This window comes from Pinus tabuliformis, chromosome X, assembly GCF_031772625.1.
Source record: "Pinus tabuliformis cultivar Carrire ecotype Pingquan chromosome X, CPIR1, whole genome shotgun sequence".
Lineage (NCBI taxonomy): Eukaryota > Viridiplantae > Streptophyta > Pinopsida > Pinales > Pinaceae > Pinus > Pinus tabuliformis.
Genome location: NC_142308.1, coordinates 1,384,266,206 through 1,384,276,844, shown reverse-complemented (window position 1 = coordinate 1,384,276,844; position 10,639 = coordinate 1,384,266,206). Strand labels below are relative to the sequence as shown.

The 10,639-nt window shown below is 40.2% G+C and overlaps 1 pseudogene; it reads left to right on the top strand.

The window, feature by feature from the left end:
* Positions 1-5,434: 5,434 nt before the first annotated feature.
* LOC149145213 (protein DMP3 pseudogene) lies at positions 5,435-6,132 on the top strand (annotated as a pseudogene).
* The last annotated feature ends 4,507 nt before the right edge of the window (positions 6,133-10,639 follow it).

The following is a 10,639-nucleotide window of genomic DNA, read 5'->3' as shown; positions in this document are numbered from 1 at the left end:
CAGTGTGATGCACAACAGTGCATAAGAAATATATGTTTTGAGTGGCGTTGACCAGTGTGTGATGGAAGCTGTAGATCGCACAGCAGTGCGCGGGTGAAGACGAAAACAAAGACGAAGGTAGAAACCAGAACAGAGCACCGTGGATGTTTTGATGTCCTGTTTGGGAATGAAATGAAGTAGCAGCAGCAACGTGTGAGTAAGGAGAAAAGAAATGCTCAGCAGAGCCTGAATGTATTTTTTTTATTTTGAATATGAATGTAAAAGTGCAGCACCATATGTAAGAATCTTTTTATTTTACAACAGTTTCTTGGTGAATCCCTCTGTTAAAGAAGAAGGTGCTCTTCAGCACAGTCTCTTGGTGAATCCCTCTGTTAAAGAGGAAGGTGCTCTTTAGCACAGTCTCTTGGTAAATCCCTCTGTCAAGAGGAAGGTGCTTTTCAGCACAGTCTCCAGTGAATCCCTTTGTTAAGAGGAAGATCTGTTGTCTTTGGTGAATCCCTCTGGTTAAGAGGAAGATGCTCTTCAACATAATCTCTGGTGAATCCTCTGTGTGAGGAAGATGTTTTTTTTGTAACAGCAGTTGGAGAATCCCTCTGTGTGAGGAAGATGTTTTTGTAAAAGCAGTGCTGGTGAAATCCCTCTGTATAGAGGAAGACTCTTTTATTGTTTGTGGAACTGCATCTGAAGCAGTGCTGGTGAAATCCCTCTGTTAAGAGGAAGACTCTTTTGTTGTTTGTGGAACTGCATCTGAAGCAGTGCTCGTGAAATCCCTCTGTTAAGAGGAAGACCTTTTTTTTGTAACAGGCAGTCATATTGATGAATGCAAAGTTTTTTTTGGGGTGTAGAAAAACTCTGTTTCTCTGAGTCAAAAACAGCGTCCCTGTGTTAAAAGATCCTGTGGCAGAAACAGAGCATTGTCTCTGTGTTCAGTTTATTTTGTTTTTGGGATTTTACCAGAAAAATCCCCAACAGTGGTATCAGAGTCAGTCCAGGCTCTTTGAAGGCGTCAAAGAAGCTGAAGGAAGGTTTCTTTGCTGCAGCAGGTTCTCCAGCAGAGTGAAGTCTCGGGCAAAAGAATCCAAGGTATTTCTCAGATTAGTTTTTTGTGTTACTGCTGAAGAAAAAGTCAGTGCTTTTAAATATATAGTTAAGTATTTGAAGAATAGTTAAGAATGGAAAGGTCAAAGAAGAAAGTCTCCAATCCTCCTAAGGATGTGTCTCCATCTACTACTAAAATAGAAGACAATCTATTTGAAAGCATTCTATTTGAGGCTCCAAGGTTCAATGGGAACTTTTATATATGGGAAATAAAAATGAGGACTTTCTTAAAGTCTCAAGGGATTGAAATTTGGGAATCAGTGATTGATGATAGCAAGAAGGATAGAGAATCCAAGGAGTACAATGCAAAAGCAGCAAAGACAATCTTGGATGGACTTCCTAATTCTGTAAAGAAGAATCTAGGAAAATATTCATCAGCAAACGATATATGGGACAGACTTCATGACCTTCTCGCAAAAGGAGCACTGACCATGACCATCAGTCAAGAAGGAAATTCTGAACCCATCATAGAAGCTGAAAATGAGAAGGTTGACCTCATTAAGCTTCAAGTACAAGAAAGGGATGAAGAGCTCGCCAAGCTTAAGAAGGAACTTGATCAAAGCAAATGGAAGCATCATGAAGAAGTCATATCCATGACAAATCAATTGAATAAAGCAAAGCAGGAAGATACCTTGTCAAGTCAACTTGAACAAAGGCACAAGAGAGTGAACAAACTTGTAGAAGAGATTGGGCAGTACAAGGTAGAGGTTTCCTCCCTTAAGTCTGAATTACAAGAAGCCAGAAAATAGGCACAAGAAGCTGAGAAGAAAATGGAGAGCAGTCAAGCAAAAAATGAAGAAATCTCCAAAATGAAGTCAGATATCATCTCCCTTAAAATAGTAGCAGTGGAAGCTACTCGTAGCAAGGAAGAAACTGAGGAACAACTTGCAAAGAAGAATAATGAGTGTGAAAGATTGGAAGAAGAGATTGTCCTCCTCAGAAAAAAGGTTGAAGGGATGAACAAAATCATGAAGAGCTCTCAAGCCTTGGATGACATGCTCAGCTATCACAGATGTCCATCTGATAAATTAGGACTTGGGTATGTAGGTGAACCCTCAAACAAGAATGAAAATGCTTTAAGCAAAAGAGATGTGAAGAAGGCAGAAAGAAATTGTGATGCTCCTAGTTCCAGTAAAGGCAAGGAGAAAAATCAAGGCTACAATAGAAGAAATTCTACTCCAAGTAGAAAACTAGCTCCAAGAAGAAATGTTGATGATGTCAAAGAGGCAAGATGCAATGGTTATCATCAAAGGATCTCAAGGTAGAAAGGCTTCAGAAGTACATCAAGGAAACCTCCATCTCCCAGGTACCAAAGTTCATTTTTTGGTTATTGTTATTCTTGTTCAAACTTTGGTCATATGGCAAAAGACTGTAAAGCATTTCATAGAGATATATGTTATGGTCTCCGACAACCTCCAAGAAACAATTTTACAGGAAGAAATCATGAAATCTTATTCATGAACAATGTAGAATGTTTCAAGTTTCATAACATTGGGCATATGGCACATGATTGTAACTTAACATGGGCTCTTACAAAAGCTAGAACCATGCAAAAGAAGAAAGTAACACAAGTATGGAGAAGGAAGGAAATACAATCCGAAAGTCCTTCGAGCTCCCCAGCCAATCTAAGTTTCTTTTGAGAAGACTTTGCCAAAAGGAGACAATGCATACACTTAGGGGGAGCCTGTAATTCTTGATCATTATTGCTGAACTAGATTAACAATCATTCTTTGATGAAGATCTTCTTATAGGGGAGAGATATGAAATTAAATCTGCCATAAGAGCAGAGAAGAAAAGGTTGCAGGATAGCTTGGAGATGCAAAGATTGGAAATCTTGCCTAAGGCAGAGAGAAAGAGGATATTACATGATTGGAGTGCCTGAGCACAACAGTGAAAGTGATGAAAGGAAAGATGATATGAATAGGCAGAAAAGCTTTGAATTTTTATGAAGTGTTTGGGTATGTCTAAACGCCCAATAGTTGAAATTAAAGGGGAGTGTTGGAATGCTAATTCCAACTGCGTGCAGTGTTGGCGGACGCGGACAGTTGGACAACGATGGCAGCACAGTCAGTTGCCAAATCAGCCATCACGTAGCAGGAAAACAGCTCAGGAAAACCACTGAACCTTATCGGACCACTTTTCACGAAAGGTGGTATTCCGTAAATCTCACTCGATGCAATCATTTTTGGACGCATGTACTCTGTACGTTTTCCAAAACAGCTCTCCATCGGGACGTAAAGGTCAGTCAGAAAAGTCCGCCCGATATTGATTGCAACTGTCCGATTGAACCAGGGCTGCGTACAGGTCTGCACCCTGACTTGAGTGAAGTGAAAGTTCCTTGTTTGACCTCCGTATCACTGTTAAAATCGTATGCAAGGATGACTAAATTAATTGACCGCCATGCTAAGAATTAAATGGTGTTCGTAGATTGTTGGTGGAGTTTTATTACACGGAAGTATGGCAAGTGAAATTGAATTTTCCTGTTATGTTTTTGTTGACTATTGAAAAATAAGATGAGTAGCACAGCATTGCGAATGTGATGCAGCGTGAGTGGGATGCTTTGTTGTCCATGAAGAAATGTAAGATAGACGCAACAACACGCGAATGTTTTGTTGAGAAAACGAACTGCAAAGAAATGGAATGTACAGCAACGCAAATCTCATAGTTTTGTGTGTTGACTTTTTAAGTATTGCACACGGGATGTAATAGAGGGCGTGCGATAGCAAAGAAAATAAAAAGAGAAAATTGTGAATGCACAGCAGTGCAAAGGTGAAGCAGCATTGAGCTTGTGGAAGCAGAAGCTGTGAAGCTCGTGCAAACAAAAATAGACAGAGTCTATGGTCAGTGTGATGCACAGCAGTGCATAAGAAATATATGTTTTGAGTGGCGTTGACCAATGTGTGATGGAAGCTGTAGATCGCACAGCAGTGCATGGGTGAAGACGAAAACAAAGACGAAGGTAGAAACCAGAACAGAGCACCGTGGATGTTTTGATGTCCTGTTTGGGAATGAAATGAAGTAGCAGCAGCAGCGTGTGAGTAAGGAGAAAAGAAATGCTCAGCAGAGCCTGAATGTATTTTTTTTATTTTGAATATGAATGTAAAAGTGCAGCACCATATGTAATAATATTTTTATTTTACAACAGTTTCTTGGTGAATCCCTCTGTTAAAGAGGAAGGTGCTCTTCAGCACAGTCTCTTGGTGAATCCCTCTGTTAAAGAGGAAGCTGCTCTTCAGCACAGTCTCTTGGTAAATCCCTCTGTCAAGAGGAAGGTGCTTTTCAGCACAGTCTCTAGTGAATCCCTCTGTTAAGAGGAAGATCTGTTGTCTTCGGTGAATCCCTCTGGTTAAGGGGAAGATGCTCTTCAGCATAATCTCTGGTGAATCCCTCTGTTTGAGGAAGATGTTTTTTTTGTAACAGCAGTTGGAGAATCTCTCTGTGTGAGGAAGATGTTTTTGTAAAAGCAGTGTTGGTGAAATCCCTCTGTCAAGAGGAAGACTCTTTTGTTGTTTGTGGAACTACGTCTGAAGTAGTGCTGGTGAAATACCTCTATTAAGAGGAAGACTCTTTTGTTGTTTGTGGAACTGCATCTGAAGTAGTGCTGGTGAAATCCCTATGTTAAGAGAAAGACCTTTTTTTTGTAACAGGCAGTCATATTGATGAATGAAAATTTTTTTTGGGGGTGTAGAAAAACTTTGTTTCTCTGAGTCAAAAACAGTGTCCCTGTGTTAAAAGATCCTGTGGCAGAAACAGAGCATTGTCTCTGTGTTCAGTTTATTTTGTTTTTGGGATTTTACCAGAAAAATCCCCAACAAGCCCAATAATAAGGGCTTTTTTATTTACTGTTCTAATCTGGATATAGTTTCATGGCTTAATGTTGGGACCAAGATGTTTGTAAAAAAGTTTTGGTATTTGAAGCTTAGTTGTACAAGTCATACACAAAGAAATCCTGTGCTAGATAGATGGTACATCTAACTTTTTGGAAATATAAAATATTAATTTAAGAAAAACACATGATAAAATTTCTGACGAAGGGATCTGGAAGATATGATGAATTGGTGCGGTGGAAAAATACAAATTCCATGTGTATTATAATGTAGAGGAGGCGGCTTCGGATAATACAATCCCAATATGTAGAAGGACATTCAAATTCTCCGAGCAAGCGTCCATCATAATTGACAATTTCAGCGACGGCTACAATGGAGAGTAATGGAAACCCACGCATTAATCGTGGTTATTCTGATCCACTGCATAAGTAATTTCTCTTCCTCTTCTTTATAAGAAGACACCCTTTCCATTCAGAATTACTTATCATCAATCGCTGGGAAGCCAAGAACTTGCCCATATATTCGATTTTGGTTTGTGCAATATCAAATTTTTCTCTAGTGTGTTTTTGCAGTTTTAGAGGTGTTAAACTGAACGATAGAGACAAGTTGAAACATGAGACATTCCACTAGTGAGAACGAGACAAGTACAACGAAGGCCATCAATCCATCTTTATCATCTTTATCTAATCTTGCAAAAATGCTGCCCACAGGCGTTGTTTTCATATTTCAGATCCTGTCGAATCTTCTCTCCGACAATGGCGACTGTGGAAAGGGCCATAAGATTTTGGTGGGAATTTGCCTGGTAATTCTTGGAATTTGTGCTTCGTTTTGTCGTTCTCGGATACCTTCACAGACAGCAATGGCAAAGTCCATTACGGAATCGCAACCAAAGGCGGGATAGTTACGTTTGGCAGTGGGAAAAGTAAAACTAAGCCTTCAAACATTTCCGAATATCAGCTTACATTAAAGGATCTTCTGGTAGCAGGTCTAGCAGTTCTGGTGTTCGTTGTTGTGTCTCTCACAGACAAAAACGTGGTTCAATGTCTGTATCCGTTGGCTCAAAGTAGCATACATAAGTGGGTTCAAGCTTTACCTATAGCGGTGAGTGTGGTAACTGGTGCGGTGTTCGTTTTATTTCCGTCCAAGAGACAAGGAATCAGTCATCCCGTCACAACAAAATGACCTCATATGCTCACCTCTCGCTGCCGTCCCCGACATTTACAATAAAACAAAACTACATGTGCTTTGTCTTATTTTTTAATAATACTGCTCTCTTTTCGTCCGCTGTCGGTTGGCAAAAATGCATTGACCATCCCTGAGTTGGAGGAATTTTATATAATGTTTTCCAAACTTCAAAAAAATGTAATCGATAATAAATATGTGAAAATTATAAATTATTATTTCTCAATAGTGTAAGTCATTGATTATTAAAGTATGAAAAAACCAGTGTAAACAACTTGGGTAAATCAAATGATATATTAAAGGGTTACTAAATGTACATTATATTAAATGGTCATTAAATGACATAAGAAAAATATTAAAATTAATTATTATTATTATTAAAAGTTAAAAAAATATAATATATGAGTTATATATTTAAAAAATATTGTAGAGTAAAAAGTAATAAGAGTGTATGTGTTATAGACATTTTTGGGCACTACAACCCCAATCATAAATGTCCATAAACCAAGGGCTCTTAAGTCCCTAAAAGTGTTGTTCCAACCTCTAAAAGAACAAGGTCAACTGATGACATCTTCTCCCAGAAGTTCTCCATGAAAAACTGCTCATAACTGGTCAATTCTGGACCATCTCACCTGCTCCATGGTCAAAGTGCGTTGCATCCCACCTAAATACACACAGGAGGTGCGATGCATCTTGAAAAGCCCTTCTATGGGGTGCGATGGACGAGAGTGGACAAATGGCAGGGTCAATCTGCAAGGTGGAGGACTTCTCCTGTGACACTTGCCTCTCTGCATTCACCCATGGATGAGTAAGAGATCATCAATCTCCAAGTGGAATCAAGAACTATCAGAGAGAGGACACTAATCAAATCTCAAAATCTGACTCACCCCCCTTGTAAACATCTATATATGGATCCCTCATCCCAGAGATCCAGAGGCTGGAATTTTGTATCTTGTAAGGAAGTGTTGTTGGTTTCTTGGTGCAATATCATAGTGTTGGGTGATCTAAGCTTTTCATGAGGTGAAGAAGGGCTTTCTTGCTGAGAGGATGATGCTGGGTCAGAACAATTGGTTGTAATCCTCTTTGCTCTTTCTTGATTATCAATAAAGCTATTCAAGTTTTCCTCCACATTCTTGTATGATTGATGTTATATGCATTTGTGTGGTCAATATATATCTGGTCCTATATTGTTTATGATAATAGATCTATGTTCTTGGATAGTGTTATGCTACTTTGATTCTACAGGTGCTCTTTGAAGTTGGGTAGACAAGGAAGCGAGTAGCAAAGATCTATCAGAAGGGAGAGGAATCAAGCAAGGAACCAAGCGCAAGACAGAGGTTGGTCTCCTTATTCCCCTCTTATCTATTTCTCATAAAGGAAAACGAAAGTAGTTTTAGTTTGTTTGTTTCTAAGGCAGCTACCAGCCTTAGTGGGACTAGCAGCTCTGCATAGACACTAGTTTTCCCGATAACAAAATGGCGACCATACTGGGGAGCGAATAGATTGGTTGTTTATCTACATTTGTTTGCTTTATAAACTTACAGACAGAGCCTGAAGTTAAGCCAGCTAGCCTTCGAACTGCATTTGCTATGCAAGTGCAAAGTAGATCAATGTTGCTTCAGTCTATCTCTGGGTTTTGTTTATGAAATGAACAATTGATTTACAAGCTCTCTAATTGCCCTTGTGGTGGCTATAGTAACCTCTTTAGATCTACCCCTGTGATTGATTTACTGATTACCACTTGCTCGGCCTATATCGCTGAACTGAGCTGCAAACTGTGACCCAGAACCCAGTTAAAGTCTCGTCCCTGGTCCAGCACACTGTCTCTTCTGTGAATTATAGATGCATCGCACTTCCCTTGTGTAGTAGGTGTGCTGCATCTCTTTTTCACTGTGTTACAGGTGCGCTGATCAGACAAGGCCTTTCCTGCTCCTAGATTTGGTTTCTGTGTTCACTCTTTTCAGCTCTATTCGAGAGTTTTTCTGCCTGTAGTCAGTAAACCTCTGTTGAAACCCCCTTTCTGGCCAATATTCATCCTCCATAGTGTGTGCTCTCTGCTCTATGTTGAAAGAACGCCATCTCTCTTTCCTTAGTAGCTAGGATTTTCATTTCAAAAAGAAGATTAAACGACTGTTTATCATCTTAGATTGCATTTTAGGAATTATACATCTACATCACGTGGTGAACCTGAAAGGAAAATTTCTTAAGCAAGATCAACTGTAAAATAAATTTAATGAATCTAAAAACGCTTTGGAACCTAACGCACAACATTTAGAAGTCTAGGCTAGAGACATATTCCGGCATCGTAAAGCCTGGTAACTGTTGTTTTCATTGTTGGTTGGGTGATTCCTCCACTTTGAGACGATAAGTGCCAGTACGGACTTGTGCTCCCACATACCGCCAAGTATATATTGGGAGACCACAATAGGCTTTATCCTTTATCCATAGGAAGCCATTTTTGCCACCCTATCGATCGCAATGCACTGAACACAGCATTCGGGAAGATTGACTGCCGTACTGTAAAAAGTATTCTGCAGTTTTGCGATTGGTTTGGTAATCCCTCTATCTAGATTTCCAGAGCAGTCTCTTTCATTCCTTTTCAGACTCCTTAAAGGAAAAGGTCCATCTGAGCACTTGTCACTTCAGGCTCATTAAAAATCGAAGGCGACTAGGGTCATCTTTTGTTTTTTCTCGACTCTTAAAAATTGAAAAAACAAGTTGTGTCAAAGCGTCTAAAATTTATTTTAATCGGAATAAATATCGCATTTCCTACGTTGGTCTTAGGTTGAGAAAAATGGAGTCCACCAACCAAGGAGTTCCCCTTGAAAGAAATCCTAGTCCTTTCTCCTCTTGTGGAGATGTTGGTGCACCCCATATGGCCACATTGTCACTTCCAGGATTGACAATCGGCTTGCCCGTATGGCTCTTCTCAACCTCTGTCGTTCAGAACACCGTGATTCCTGAACAATCAAGTCAGCAACTAAATGATACCAGAGTTATCCCCCAACCTTCTACTTCATCCAATTCTTCCTCTCCTCCTTCCTCTTCGCTTGATCTAGCTGGTAAAGCCAAAAATCAAGTAACTGAGAAGAAGAAGGAGAAGAAGAAGAAAGAGAAGAAGAAGAAGGAGCCAAAGGCGAAAAGGGGCGACCAGGCATCGTCTAGCGAAAATCCACACATTGCACCATCCAGGCCTAAATCGCCATGTGTCATTTGCAAAGGAGACCACTATCATCGAGATTGTCCTTGCATCCCTCGGATCTTAAGGGACTGGTCTCCTCGTTTGCACAATCCGGTGTCATCAACCTCTGATGGTCATGTTGAAAGTACACCATCAACTAGTGAAAGTGAAGCCCCTAGACAAAAAGGAAGATATAGATTTCCTTGTAAATTGTGTGAAGGCGATTACGCCATCCACTGTTGTCCCTTCTTAGACGAGGGTAAAACGGTTTTGGATGACCATCCGGTCTCACCGTTACGGCTTCCTCCTGGATATAGGAAGCTCTTGCCGAGTCTGTCACTAGTTGAAAAGCCGGTTGACAAGCCCTTGTGGTTGGCCGAAGTGTCTATCACTGAAGATAAACCATTTGAATCCACACCAGACGAAATTCAAAACGTCGAGGCGGCAGTCGACCTGGTCTTTCCTTCAGAGGAGCCATCTTCAAACGATACAGTCACCGAAGAAAACAAGAACGACACCATTCAAATTCTCTTCGTAAGCACAGAATCCGATGAACATGGGGGCAGTCTACCCGTTCCTTTACCACAGGAAGGAAGTTCGTCAGATTCATACCCGGCCATCTATTCAGTCCCACCTCCAAGCAACCTGGTTGTTTCCTTTGATTGGAATCTACTAGGCAGACCCCGTCTACTGGCTAGTTTACCATTTCGAATCATTTCTCAAATATATAGAATGGTCATGGCTGATACCATCATAGATGAAGGGGTTTTTGTGAGTATCCTTTCCTCAACTCCTTGGAAAGCACTTGGTTCACCATCGCTTTTTCCTGAGATTAGAAATCTAACAGGCTTTGACAAAGGAACCAATCGACCGTTAGGGATCCTTCCCAATATGCCAATAACGTTGAGAAGGAAAACCATTCACATGAACGTAATGGTAGTCCAAGGACCTCTGGATTATAATCTACTCCTTGGACGAGAGTATATTTATTGCATGGGAGCCATTGTCTCCTCACTCTTTACAGTAATGTGTTTTCTGCATGAAGGAAGAGTGGTCAAGCTCATAGACCAGCTTTCATTCCCCGGTTCACACATAGAAAATAGCCATATACCAACCTTCAATGGTCTTTTCACGCAAGGAATGTCTCATCAATCCCCAGTCTGTCCTCAAGAAAAGATAGAAAGATAGATCAACGCCTTAGAATTCAGCCTCTTCGAGGGGGCAACCTCCTTTACATTACAAAAATGAACAATTCTTTGATGATTCAAATGACAAAACCTCCTTTCTATATATAGGAGTCTAAGGAGTCACAATATAATCCAGCCGACCTAACAGTAATAATATAAAGCCA